Source organism: Gorilla gorilla, chromosome 7 (assembly GCF_029281585.2).
Source record: "Gorilla gorilla gorilla isolate KB3781 chromosome 7, NHGRI_mGorGor1-v2.1_pri, whole genome shotgun sequence".
Taxonomy (NCBI): Eukaryota; Metazoa; Chordata; class Mammalia; order Primates; family Hominidae; genus Gorilla; species Gorilla gorilla.
In genome coordinates this window covers 109,417,435-109,433,133 of record NC_073231.2, presented here as the reverse complement: position 1 = coordinate 109,433,133, position 15,699 = coordinate 109,417,435, and the positions used below count along the sequence as shown (strand labels likewise).

At 33.2% G+C, this 15,699-nt stretch overlaps 1 protein-coding gene across 39 annotated transcripts in view; it reads right to left on the bottom strand.

Annotated features, from left to right (window-relative positions):
- RIMS2 (regulating synaptic membrane exocytosis 2) overlaps positions 1-15,699 on the bottom strand; it is a 752,291-nt gene that overhangs the window by 654,198 nt on the left and 82,394 nt on the right. The gene's annotated exons all lie outside the window — the stretch shown is intronic.

The window sequence follows — 15,699 nt, the reverse complement described above, 5'->3', positions numbered from 1 at the left end:
GCTTCAAATGTCCATATGATCAGGAATTGCTTTGGAATCCCAGTTTTTATAGTAGTTTTACTAAATTAAGTTGACCTAAGCACCTCAGAGACAGTAATGTTATTCTGGGGCTCATACAAAAGTTGTGATGGAATTTAAAGGTTTCTATGGGAAATCTGATTTAGTTCAGATCCATTCTTCCAAGGCTTTCTATGAATGTTTCTAAACTTGATCACAAACATATAAAGTGGTTGATCCAAATAAGTAAACTATGAAAGCAGCTAAGGCTAAAAAGTATATCTTATATACAATTACATTCAAACTTTTTTTGAACTTGACCCACAGCAAGAAAGACATTTACATATAATATATACTTATAGAAATGCATATAATTAAAAATAAAATTCCATAAAATAATACTTTTAAGTGAAATATCAGATATAGCCTATTCTTTTCAATTTACATCTTTGTTCTTAATAGTTTTATTCACACCAAATTGATTTCACGACCCACTGTTTAAAAAACACTATTATATACAGATGATTATAGCTTATAACCTCTGGACAACTTTCAGAATATTCGTAAGGTTCAGATACCAGGTGAATAAAAAAAAAGTAATAATAACATGAGGTGCCTTTATAGTTACCTATCATAGATGCAGATAGGCAGGTTGTTTAGTCACCCTATAGGTTTCAAATCACTGTAGTTCTATATATAAAAGAGTTCAAAGCAAAGGAGAGGGATAATTATTAGGGACAGAAGGAAAGTATAACATTGAACAGAGAAAAGGAAATGAACATTAAGTAAGCAGAGAGGCAGGAGGTGTGGGACCTACTGTGCTGACAAAGGAAGCAGAGACTGGAAAATAAACACAGCCAGAGCCAGGAAAACAAGTAGAACCTGAAGCAGGAGGCTAAATGGAGCCAGAGCCAGAAGGGTATGCATAAACAGGGACGCAAGAGGAAACAAGGCCAACAGAAAATAATGTGCATGCCAGAAAGTAAAAAAGCCTGATGGCATTTGGCTGTCTTATGCATGAGAGCAGAAAGGCCTGAAACTGTGCTACTATGTGTATTCTCTCAGGCTATCAGAGAACTAGAACTTTATATGCAGCTAAAACTCACTATAGTTAAAGAAAATATGGTCATTATCTATTATGCTCTATTAATTAGCACTTCTTTTCTACCAATAAATTTGATCTTTTTTTATTAGAATGCTCAACTGAGAAAATAAGCATATGTTCTTAATCTGTTTGTTAATTTTCCACTGCCAGAATTTAGAATCAAATTTAATTTCTACCACATTGTTATCCAAATCATTTCCTGGTTTCTTTAATACTTCATGTACACAACAATGCTATGGAAATAACAGCGCTGTTTTGATGGAAAAAATATTAAGATTCATATTGTGTGGAAACTACCTTCTTTTATGTTTTACTAATAAATTATTTCCAATAGAGCTCAGCAAATTAGTGATGCAATTATTACAAAATAACAACTATTTGGCAAAGTGCTTAAGCTGTGTCTTTAAAAAATGACTGGATAGGTTTTTATTCTTTTTTTTTATTATTATTTTATTTTTACAAGAATCAGTACTATGTAACAAAAAAGTTAAATTTCAGGTCAAATTTTAATTTTTTAGAATTAGTCAGATATTTTTATTTTTTATTGACAAGTAATAATTGCACATGTACAAGGAGTACATGGTAGTGTTTAAATACATATAATGTATGATGATCAGATAAAAGTAATTAGCATATCCACTATAGTTAACAATAATATATAGTTTCAAATAGCTAGAAGGAGGATATTGAACGTTTCCAACACAAAGATATTATTAATATTTGAGATATTTACATTTATGAGCAGAGCTAATTCACCACATGGTAATTCAGCAAAGCCTATTCAATCCAGTTCACTATTAAGCAAACATGCACCACCTCTACCAAAAAACAACAAAAACAAAACAAAAACCCAAGGTTTATAAAGTATTTGAGTATTTGCTGTCATCTTAATTGGTGATCGCTTAAATTAATTGGCGATCACCTAAATTAATTGGCAAAGTATTATTTATGGTTAAATAATTTCAATAAGCAAGTTAATAACATGTAAACACATACCAACTTAAATAAATATTTCAAAAAATAAAACATATAGCACTGATAATATCTTGAACAATTATGAAATTTAGAAATTGTCCCTATTCAATTAATTGACTTATTATTTAAGAAGTACAAAAAAGTTGTTTGTAAAAGAAAAAGATATGAAAATAAGTTCAAATTAAGACAAATTTCAGAAGATTAGTTAGAAAGATCTAAGAGTGTAAAAGGTATAAATGCCCTACAATCCATGAATTAGCCATTGTGTTCACAGCAACATGATTTGTAAGAGAGAGAAATATTGAAAGTAACTTCTTGGTAGGTTAATTAGTTACCAAAAACAAGAACAAAAACCTCCCGCTGTTTATTCATAGGAAAAAAAAGATGGAAGAGGTTTTCTGTGGGATGGGATCGAAGAGGAAGTCCTCATTTCTTCTTAAAATTATACTACGACTAAATACCATACTATTTGGAGGGTTGAGGTAAATCACTAAGGTTAGCAACAACGACGTCTCTTCCATTGAGATGCTCCACTGCTCCCCAAGAAGAATGAACTGACTGACCCAACTGCTAAGTACAGAAAATTATATCTTCTTATACTGCAGTTCCTAAATTTGAAGTTTGCCATGTCTAAGCACAAATCCAAATGACTGCTTAGGTCTCTCTCTTGGAATTTTCCACAGCCCCAACACTTCTCTTCTTACTTCATAGATTTGAGAGTAAGTCTATCCTTTTCTAAACCTTAACTCTTCTTACTTCCCTCTGCCAAGGTTCAGATGTCAGGGCCCCACAGCCAATTATTGTTATTACACTTTCTCCCATCTCATGAATCTGAATGAAAAACTTGAGGGTGAGGGACAAGACACTGTATTTCTGGAAATTGTGTTGTAACTATGGCAAATAAGATGAGAAATTGTACCTTTTACTGTATTTGTAAGGAAATATACATAAACTAGAATATGTGTTTATATGATGAGGATTAATTGTATAATCACAAATCTGCTAACATGGACACTTCAAATACATATTAATATTAAAAGACAAACAAAGGGAGAAGAGAAACTCTGCAAAACTTTTGACAGTCTATAAAGAATAAAAATTATTGTAGTAATTTTCCACAATAAGAATTACATATATCAGACTTTTATAATTTTACCAATTATAACACTAAATTCTATAGAAGCATATACCATCCATTTTATATTTACGTGACATGGTCATCTACTCCCAGGACATAATCTTAGCACAACTAGAAAAAGAAATGAAAAAAATGCAGATGAACATTGGCAAAAATTTACCTCAGAATGAATAATCATGAGCTATCTGGCTTTCAAATCTCACTGAACTGTTCCCAGGTTTCATGGACTTTCTCCCATGTCTTATAGGGATGGCAGCCAGGTGAAACATTAACTTAGATATTGTAAATGAAGGTTAGGCAACTTAGAAACACATCTAAAGATTTGAAGCCAAGTAATCACCAACCTACTTTGTCTATATTTTCTTTCTTTGTCTTGAGGTTAGAAACATTTACAATTTACTAATATCCTGTATTTCCATAAGTATCTATGGATATGCCATCCAGCAGCAATCTGCATTCCCTTTTATCAGAGAACACAAATACAGTTGATTCTTATTATTTGCAGACCATTTAGGTGTTGTATAAAATTGCTATAAACCATGAATTAGCAAATACTGAACTACTGCTCCCAGGGAGGAATATATAGGGTTAGCTTCCTAACAGCCTCTGATCACATTTTCATCAACCAATCAACTCATAGGCTTTTTTTGTGTGTGTTTCTGTTTAAACATGCCTTAATACATACTGTTGATTGATTAACATGGAACTCATAGCCATTAGCACTATGATTCATGCCTGAATGAAACTTAACTAACACATGTATTTTCTCCATAAGGAACATCTTGTCTTGAGAATGCTAGATTACACTTAGGGGCTATTTTAAATAGCAAAATTACCAACAAAGAGCATAAAAATGAAAAAAAATGTGGCACTAAATAGGCCACAAAAAGGACATTTGTTAAGTTATCACAGTTGAAACAAAAAGGCAGTGTCTCTTTGTTGAACCTCAGCTGGGAGCATCCACATGGAGTTACTCAAATTTTTCACTGTTCTGCACATGTACACGCCCAAAAATAATTGTGAAAGTGCTGTAAGTATTAATTTTGAGGTTGCAAATATATTTTAGTAGGTAAGTCAATTCACAAATACAGAATCTGAAAAAAATGAGAAACAACTGTACATCTAAAATACTATGTCTTTCCTCCATTTCATCAGTTCTCCAACTTTTTTGTCTCAGAACCCCTTCATATTAGTAAAAATTATTGAGGATCTCAATGTGCTTTTGTTTAATAAGTTATATATATATTTCTATCTACTTTTTAGAAATTAAAAGTAAATTTTCTATTTATTTTTAAATTGATTTTTAATTATTAATAATAAATCCATTGCATGCTAACGTAAGTTATCTGTTATGTATTGTTTATATTAACATTAATTAATTAAAAGTAACTAAATTTCTCAAAAGATTTACTGAGAAAATAATATTATTTTATATTTTTGCACAATTCTTAAGGTCTAGCTTAGTAGAAGGTGGCTGGATTTTCATATCTGCTTCTGTGTTCTACATGTCCTAATATATTGCTTTGGTTAAAGTAAATGAAGAAAATTTGGGTTCACACAGATATTTCATTGGAAAACGAAAGAATATTTAATAATTTGTTCAGGTCATTATAGATATCTTCTGGTATATGCTATACCAAAAATCAGCAGGTAGTCGTTTCAGAAAGGTTAACTGTATGCAAAAACCAAAACCATATCAATGAACTTTCTGCACTTTGTTACATTAAAATCTTTTGGTCCCTCTTGTACTTTGAATAGGTCTTTTACCCATGTGCAATTTTGCAGCAGTACACATTGGTCAGTTGGAAGACGTTCTTCAAATATTCTAAATGTTAACATATTACATCATACAATATCCAAAATCATATCATTAACATCACCACTGATCTCATCAGAAAAGTCTTCAAAACTTCAGATACTGTCACATTCATGGTAGTGAACAAGTTTTCCAAAATTCTAATTTTCACTTGAAAGCTCAAATGTTATCATTGGCAACAAATACTGTCAGTTGTCTTCCTTTAAGTGACAGGCTCAACTTGGTTCAATTTCAAGAAAATGTCTTCAAACATCCAAATGTAAATAACAATAGTTTGGCACTTCTTTCAAATAAAAATTGAGTCCCATGAAAAAAAGTAACTAGTTTGGCTCAAAATTCAAATAACTGTACAAGTTCTGTGGGACAATCATTCTCCAATATGTAGAAGTGTTCTATTAGTACTTCCCATTTCATCACACGGGATATTAAAACAATGTGTACTCAAAGGTCAAGACTTAATAAAATTAATAATCTTTACTGCTTCATTAAAGACCTTAAGTCAACTTGACTTTTATTTTCTGCATGTGTCTTGTGAAAAATGTGTACTAAAAAAAGTTTAATACTAATACCTTATTCTTGTGTTTTACTTGCATTGCTTCTGCATCAGATGTAAATATAAACACCATAAAAAGCAAATAAAACCTTAGTATGATTATGAAAATAGTTTTGACTTCATATATATCCTGAAATGGTCTTGGAGACTGCCAGTGGTCCACATATCACACTTTGAGAACGGCTGTTCTATGTCATATATTGGATTTGTATAGTTTTGAATCTTTGTTGTATCTAATATTGTTGAAAATTAAGGGAAAACATAATTAGATCTAGGTGATTACTCAATGCCAAGATGCCATGGACACTAAATGATTTTAGGTGAATTGGAATGAGTGCTCTACTTTGCAAGACACCAAGAGCTTACAAGATGAAAATGAACTTAGTAAATGAAACTATCAATAATAAACACTCTGAAATGGAAGAATATGTTTTATTTGTAGAATCATTACTCTTGGTGTTACGTTATTCCTTGTCATAGGATAAAGGTTGTTATAATAAATTAAGGGTAGAGGCATTTGGAGGGGGAAAAAGTAAATAAACAGAAAGAAAATTGTGAAAATGTTACAGTGAGAAATTAGGATTTCTAACCTAAAACAATTTCTCAAAATATTCTCCTTTAAGTTTTATTGATTACACCACCTGCTCCCATGACATCAAAGGGCAACATGTCCTAAGATTCTGCAAGAACATCTAAATAAATCAAGAGGTATATAGTATTCATGAATTGGAAGTTCTAATATTGTTAAATGTCAATTCTTTCCAAATAGATCTAAAGATTCAATGCAATCCCAATCATAATTTCACTAAGCTTTTTTGTAATAATTGACTAGCTGATTCTTTCTTAACTTTATATGCAAGTACAAAAGAACACAGAATATTAATCCAACTCTGAGAAAGAAAAAAAGGTAAGAGGTTTAAACATCCCATCTTCAATACTTATTCTAAATCCATAGTAATTAAGGCAGTGTGGCACTGACATAAGGATTAATAAATAGATCAGTGGAACAGAATACAGAGCCAAAAATGAAATAACTTGATTTTCTACAAAAACACTGAAGCACTACATTGAGGAAAAATTTTTGTTTAACAACTAATACTGCAAAACTGGATATCCATATGGAAAAAATTTTTAAAAGGAATGTCAACCCTCACTTCATACCACATACAATAATTAATTCAACATGGATTATAGACCTAAACATAAAAGTTAAACCTATAAAGATTTTAGAAGGAAACAGAATATCTGTAATATTTAGAGGTAAACAAAGGTATTCTAGAAAAAACACAGAGACAATAATCATAGAATTTTAAAAGTGATAAATCCAATTTCATCAAAATTTTAAACTAACTTTCATCAAAAGATATTATGAAGAAAATGAGAAGACAAGCATACACTGGGAGAAAATATTTGCAAAACACAGATGAGATAGTAAATTCATATCCAGCATGAATAAAGAGAACTTAAAAACTTATTGATTAAAAAAATCCAACAACCCAATACTAAAAATGAGCAAAACATTTGAACAGACAGTCCATGAAGGAATATGTATGAATGATCAATAAGCACATGGAAAAGCTTAACATGTTTAGTCACCAGGGAGATGCAAATTAAAACCACAGAGAGCTACCTCTACATATTATAAAATGAACACAAAATGTTAGTGAAGATAGAGAGGACCAGAACTCTTATACCTTTTTTGGTGGGAGTATAAAATACTCCCAAAAGGTATAAAATACCTTTTTTGGTGGGGGTATAAAATACCTTTTTTGGTGGGAGTATAAAATAAAAGCACTCTGGAAAAAGGCCTGGCAATTTCTCATAAAAATAAACATAAACCTGCCCTACGATCCAGCAATTTCACTTACAGGTATTTATCCAAAAGTAATGAAAACATATGTCTACAAAAACACTTCAACAAGAACCACAAATTAGGAAATATCCTAAAAATTTATCTGATACATTCAACAACATAAATGAATCTCAGAAACATTATCCTCAGTGAAATATGCCTTACACAGAAGAATATAGTCTACATAGCATTAATACGAAGTTTATCTACAAGCAAAACTAATTCATGGTGGGAAAAAAAGTCTTCCTAAGGGCAGGGAGGTGGATAAAATATACGATAGATTCATGAATGTATAAAGGAATAGATGGGTATAATAAAGCAAGTATAATAAAATGTTAATTGTAACATCTAGGTGGTGGGTATATGGGTGTTCACTATAAAATTCTTTCAACTTTTCTGTATGCTTGAAATTTTTCATGGTAAGTTGTTGGAAAAAAATTAAAAATTCTGACATGCAAGGATGTGCAATAGTAGAGTTTCACAGGAAGAAAGCATGCAAAGAACAATGTTAAGGCATTAAAACATGAGATTTTCTCAAACATCTGCAGACACCTGGGGCTTCGTGGATATGGCCCCAGATATGCTGTATTTAATGATACTGATTTCTGTATAATGATTTTTGTATCCTGAAGCTTTACTGAATTTGTTTAAAAGTTCTAACAGTTTTTTGGTGACAGTTGAGGTTTTTCTCTTTTTTGTTTTTGTTTTTAATTTTTGTGGGTACATAGTAGGTGTATATATTTATGGGATACATGAGATGTTTTGATACAGAAATGCAACATGAAATAAGCACATCATGAAGAATGTGGTATCCACCATCTCAAGCATTTATTCTTTGAGTTACAAACAATCCAATTACCCTCTAAGTTATTTCGAACTGTACAATTAAGTAATTACTAACTATAGTCACCACGTTGTGCATAAAATAGTAGATCTTATTCATTATTTCTATTTTTTGGACCCATTAACCATTCCCACCTCCCCCTAGAGCCCCCACTACCATTTCCAACATCTGGTAATCATCCTTCTACTCTCTATATCCATGAGTTCCATTGCTTTGATTTTTAGATCCCACAAATAAGTGAGAATACATGATGTTTCTCTTTCTGTGACTTGTTTATTTTACTTAACATAATGATCTCCAGTTCCGTCCATGTTATTGCAAATGAGTAAATCTCATTCTTTCTTTTTTATGACTCAATAGTATTCCATTTTGCATATATATCACAATTTCTTTATCTATTCCTCTGTGTGTAAACACTTAGGTTGCTTCCAAATCTTAGCTATTGTAAAAACAGAGCTGCAACAAACATAGGAGTGCAGATACCTCTTCAATATACTGATTTCCTTTCTTTGGCTATATATCCAGCAGTGGGTGTACTGTATCATATGGTGGCTCAGTTTTCAGTTTTCTGAGGAAACTCCAAACTGTTCTCCATAATGGTTGTACTAATTTAAATTCCCACCAACAGTGTACAAGGGTTCCCTTTTCTCCATATCCTCGTCAGCATTTCTTATTGCTGGTCTTTTGGATATAAACCATTTTAACTGGAGTGAGATGATATCTCACTATAGTTTTCATTTGCATTTCTCTGATTATCAATGATATAGAGCACTTTTTCATATGCCTGCTTGCCATTTGCATGTCTTAATTTAAGAAGTGCCTATTCAAACTGTTTCCCCATTTTTAAATGGATTATTAGATTTTTTCCTACAGTTATTTGAGCTCCTTATATATTCTGGTTATTATCCCCTTATCAGTTCTAATAGTTTTCTTGTGGAGTCTTTAGGTTTTTCCAAATATAAGATTATGTGATCTGCAAACAAGGATAATTTGCCATCTTCTTTCCAACTTAGATGCCCTTTATTTCTTTCTCTTGTCTGAATGCTCTAGGTAGGACCTCCAGTACTATGTTGAATCACAGTGGTGAAAACGGGTAGTTTGCAAATATTTTCTCCCATTCCGTGGGTTGTCTCTTTATTTTGTTGATTGTGTCCTTTGCTTTACAGTAGCTTTTTAACTTGATGTGATCCCATTAGTTCATTTCTGCTTTGGTTGCCTGTGTTTGTGGGATATCACTCAAGAAACTTTTGCCCAGACCAATGTCCTAAATATCTTCCCCAATGTTTTCTTGTGGTAGTTTCGTAGTTTGAAGTCCTAGATTTCAGTCTTTTATCCATTTTGATTTGATTTTTGTATATGGTGAGACACAGGGGTCTAGTTTTATTCTTCTGCATATGGATATCCAGTTTTTCCAGCACCATTTATTGAAGAGACTGCCCTTTCCCAAGTTTATATTCTTGGCACTTTTGTCAAAAATGAGTTCACTGTAGATGTATGGATTTGTTTCTGGGTTCTCTATTATGTTCCATTGGTCTACATGTCTGTTTTTATGCCACTACCATGCTGTTTTTGTTACTATATCTGTATACTATAATTTGAAGTCAGGTAATGTGATTCCTCCAGTTTTGGTCTTTTTGTTCAGGACAGCTTTGGCTACTCTGGGTCTTTTATGGTTCCATATAAATTTTAGGATAATATTCTATTTCTGTGAAAAATGCCATTGGTATTTTGAAAGGGATTGCCTTGAATCTGTAGACAGCTTTGGGTTGTATTGTTTTGGGTAGACCTTTTAACAATATTGATTCTTTCAATCCATGAACATGCAATATCTTTCCATTTTTTGGTGTCCTCTTTAATTTTTTTCTTCAGTGTTTTATAGTTTTCATTGTAGAGATCTTTCATTTCTTTGATTAAGCTAATTTCTAGGTATTTAATTTTACTTGTCACTTTTGTAAATAGAATTGTTTTTTTCTTTTTCACACTCTTCACTGTTGGCATATAGCAATGCTACTGATTTTGTATGTTGCTTTTGTATCCTGTAACTTTACTGAATTTGTTTATTAGTTCTAATAGTCGTCTTGTGGAGTCTTTAGGTTTTTCCAAATATAAGGTTATGTCATCTGTAAACAAGGATAATTTGACATCTGCTTTCCAATTTAGATATCCTTTATTTCCTTCTCCTGTCTGAATGCTATAGCTAGGACTTCCAGTACCATGTTGAATCACAGTGGTGAAACTGGGCATCACTGTCATGTTCCAGGTCTTAGAGAAAAGGCTTTCAGTTGTTCCTCATTCAGTATATTAGCTGTGGGTCTGTCATATGTGGCTTTTATTATGTTGAAGTATGCTCCTTCCATCCCTAGTTTTTTGAGGATTTTTCATTATGAAATGCTGAATTTTATCAAATGCTTTTTCAGCATCAATTAAAATGATCATATGGTTTTTATCCTTTATTCTCTTGATATGAGGTATCACACTGATTTGTGTATGTTGAGCCATCCTTGCATTCCAGGGATAAATTCCACTTTGTCATGAGGAATGATCCTTCTAAAGTATTGCTGAATTCAGTTTGCTAGGATTTTGTTGAGGATTTTTGTACCAATATTCATCAGAAATATTGGTGCATAGTTTTTTCTTTCTTTCTTTCTTTCTTTCTTTCTTTCTTTCTTTCTTTCTTTCTTCTTTTTTCTTTTTTCTTCCTGATGTGTCTTTGGTTTTGGTATCAGGGTAATACTGCACTTGTAAAATGAGTTTGGAAGTATTCTTTCCTCCTCTATTTTTCAGAATAATTTGAGTAGAACTGGTGTCCACTCTTCTTTAAATGTCTGGTAGAATTCGGCAGTGAAGCCATCAGGTTCACAGACCTTTCTTTACTGAAAGAATTTTTATTATGTTTTTGATCTCATACTTGTTATTGGTCTGTTCAGGTTTTGGATTTCTTCCTGGTTCAATCTTGGCAGGTTGTATGTGTCTAGAAATTTGTCCATTTCTTCTAGATTTTCCAATTTATTGGAATATAGTTAGTTGCTCAGATAAATGGATCTTGTTTTTCCATTCATTCAGCCAGTCAATACTTTTGATTGGAAAATTTAGTCCATTTACATTCAATGTTATTATTGATAATATATTGATAGCATATAGTAGCTCATAGTAACCACTAATGATTCTTTAAATATCTGCAATATCAGTTGTAATGTCTCCTTTTTCAATCTGATTGTATTTATTTGGATCTTCTGGGTTTTTTTTCTCTTACTTTGGCTAAAGATTTGTCAATTTTTTTAACAATTCAAAAAGGAATTTTTGTTTCACTGATCTTTTGTGTTGTTTCATTTCAATTCCATTGATTTCTACTCTGATCTTTATTCTTTCTTCTACTAATTTTGGGTTCAGTGTGCTCTTGCTTTTCTAGTTCTTTAAGATGCATTATTATATTTTTCATTTGAAGTTCTTCCTATTTTTTGATCTAGGCACTTATAAACTTCCCTCTTAGCACTGCTGTTGCTGCATTCCAAAGGTTTTGGTACATTGTGTTTCCATTATCATTTGTTTCAACAAATTTTTCAGTTTCCTTCTTAATTTCTTCATCAAAGCACATTGTTTAATTTCCATGTGTTTGTTTAGTTTCCCAAATTCCTCCTGTTATAAATTTCTAGTTTTATTCCACTGTAGTCAGAGAAGATGGTTGATATGATTTCAATGTTTTGAATGTTTTAAGACTTGTTTTGTAACCCAACATATAGTCTATCTTTGAGAATGATCCATATGCTGATGAAAAGAATGTGTATTCTGCAGCTATTGGATAAAATGCTCTGTAAATAAATATTAGATCCATTTGATCTATAGTGAATATTAAGTCTGATGTTTCTTTGCTAATTTTCTGTCTGGAAGATTTGTCCAATGCTGAAAGTGGAGTGCTGAAATCTTCAGCTATTATTGTATTGTGGCCTACCTCTCTCTTTAACTCTAATATTTCCTTTATATATCTGGTTGCTCCAGTATTTGATGCATATAGATTTACAATTGTTATATCCACTTCCTGAATTAACCCCTTTTATCATTTTATAGCAACCTTCTTTGTCTTGTTTTATCATTTTTGTCTTGAGATCGATTTTGCCTGATATATGAATAGGGACTCCTGCTCCTTTTTTTTTTAATGATTGATGCAATTTTTTAAAATTTTTCTTTAAGTTCTGTGATACCTGTGCAGAAAGTGCAAGTTTGTTACACAGGTATACATGTGTCATGGTGGTATGCTGCACCTGTCAGCCTGTCATCCAGTTTTTAAGCCCCACATGCATTAGGTATTTATCTTAATGCACTCCCTCCCCTTGCCCCCAACCCCCCAACAGGCCCTAGTGTGTGACGTTCCCCTCACTGTGTTCATGACTTTTCATTGTTCAACTCCCACTTATGAGAACATGTGGTGTTTGGTTTTCTGTTCTTGTGTTAGTTTGCTGAGAATGGTGGTTTCCAGCTTCATCCATGTCCCTGCAAAGGACATGAAGTCATTCTTTTTTATGGCTGCATAGTATTCTATGGTACATATGTGCCACATTTTCTTTATCCAGTCTATCATTGATGGGCATTTGGGTTGGTTCCAAGTCTTTACTATTGTAAATAGTGCCACAATAAACATATGTGTGCATGTGTCTTTATAGCAGAATGATTAATAATCCTTTGGGTATATACCCAGTAATGGGATTGCTGGGTCAAATAGTATTTCTGGTTCTAGAAGAATCACCACCCTGTCTTCCACAATGGTTGAACTAATTTACACTCCCACCAACAGTGTAAAAGCATTCCTATTTCTCCACAGCCTCACCAGCATTTGTTGTCTCCTGACTTTTTAATAATCGCCATTCTGACTGGCATGAGATGATATCTCATGGTGGTTTTAATTTGCACTTCTCTAATGACCAGTGATGACCTGTTTTTCACATGTTTGTTGGCCGCATAAATGTCTTCTTTTGAGAAATGTCTGTTCATATCAACAGACTCCTGCTCTTTTATAGTTTCCATTGACATGGAATATCTTTTTCCATCCCTTTATTTTCAGTCCATGTGTCTTTATAAGTAAAGTGTGTTTCTTTTAGGCAACAGATAAATGGATCTTATTTTTCATCCATTCAGCCAGTCTATACCTTTTGATTGGAAAGTTTAGTCCATTTACATTCAATGTTATTACTGATAAGTAAGGGCTTACTCCTGCCATTTTTAAATTTGTTGTCTGGGGTTGTCTGTGATCTTCTCTTCCTTCTTTCTTTCCTTCCTGTCTTCCTCCAGTGAAGTTGATTTTCTCTGGTGATATGATTTAGTTTCTTGCTTTTTATTTTTTGTGTATGCATTGTATGTGTTTTGAATTGAAGTCACCATGAGGCTTGCAAATATTATAACCCATTATCTTAACCTGAGAAAAACTTAGCACTATTTGCATAAACAAACAAGCAAAGAGCAAACTATTAAAACTCTATGCCTTAACTTCATCCTCCCCCTTTTTAAATTTTTCTTGTTTCATAAATAATTTGTACTGACAATATCTTAAAATGTTGTAGTTATTTTGATTGTGTCATTATTTAGTCTTTCCGCTTAGGATAAGAGAAGTTTACACACCACAGTTATAGTGTTAAAAAATCTGTGTTTTTCTGTGTACTTACTATTACTAGTAAGTTTGGTACCTTCAGGTGATTATTTATTGCTCATTAATGTCCTCTTCTTTCTGATTGAAGTACTCCCTTTAGCATTTCTTGATGACAGGTCTAGTATTGATTAAATCTCTCAGTTTTTGTTCATCTGGGAGTCTTTACTTCTCTTTTATGTTTGAAGGATGTTTTAGCCAGATATACTATTCTACAATAAAAGTGTTTTTCCTTTACCACATTAAATATGTCATGCAACTCGCTCCTGGCCTGTAAAATTTCCACTGAAAAGTCTGCTGCCAGATATACTGGAGCTCTATTTATGTTATTTGTTTATTTTCTCTTGTTGCTTTTCGGATCCTTTCTTTATCCTTGACCTTTGGGAGTTTATTAAATGCCTTGAGGTAGTCTTCTTTAGATTAAATCTGTATAAATATGCCAAAGGGAGTACTGCTTTAGTTCTATAACCTTCTTGTACTTGGATATAATATCTTTCTATAGGTTTGGGAAGTTGTTATTATCCCATTGTGTGTTTTTTCCCCCACTCACGTGATATATGTTGACGTTGTTACCCTTTGAATTAACTTTCTACACCTATCTACCTACCTCCTCTTTAAGGACAATAACACTTACACTTGCCCTTTTGAGGCTAGTTCTAGGTCTAGGTCCTATAAGTATGCTTGATTGTTTGTTTTTCTTTTCTATTTTGTCCCCTCTGACTGTGTATTTTCAAATAGCCTGTCTTGAAGGTCACTAATTGTTTCTTCTGCTGGATCAATTCTGCTATAAAAGGACTCTGTTACATTCTTCAGAGTCTTGATTCTTTTTAATTATTGCAATCTCTGTTAAATTTATCTGATAGAATTCTGAATTTCTTCTCTGTGTTATCTTTGATTTCAAAATAGCTGTGTTTCCTCAACACAACTATTTTAAATTTTGTGTCTGAAATGTCACATATATTTCTCAAGGATTGATCCCTGATGCCTTATTTAGTTCACTTGGTGCGGTCATGTTTTCCCAGATGGTGTTGATGCTAGCAGATCTTCTTCAGTGTCTAGGCACTGAAGATGATATAACAATTTATGGTAGTGTACACTATCTAGGCTTATTTGTAGACATCATTCTTTGGAAGGCTTTCCAGATATTTGAAGGGACTATGATGTTGTGATCTAAGCTTTATCTGTTTTAGAGAGCACCCCAAGCCCAGTAACACCGTGGTTCTTACAAACTCATAGAGGTACCACCTTGAGAATCTAAAACAAGAACCAGGAGAATTCTCTGGATTATCAAGCAGAGACTCTGTTCTCTTGTCTTTCTCCCAAACATAAAGTGTCTCTCTCTGTGTTCTGAGCCAACTAAAGCTGAGGGTGGAGTGACACAATCACCCCTGTGGCCACCACCACTATGACTGCGCTGGGTCAGACCTGAAGCCAGCACAGCACTGGGGCTTGCCCAAGGCCTGCTGCAACCACTCCATGGCTACTTCCTATTTTGCTCAAGGTCCTGGGGCTCTACAATAAGCAGGTGGCAAAGCAAGCCAGAACTGTATCCTCCTCTTCAGGGCAGGGAGGTCCCCCAGGCCCCAGGTGGGTCCAGAGGTGCCATCTGGGGGCCAGGGACTAGAGTCAAAAACCTTAGAAGTCTACCTGGTGTTCTATTTTATTGTGGCTGAGCTGGTACTCAAACCATAAGACACAATCCTTTCCACTCTTCCCTCCTCTTTTCAAAGGCAGAGGAGCCTCATTCTGTAGCCATTATTACCCCCAGCCACAAGGAGTATTGC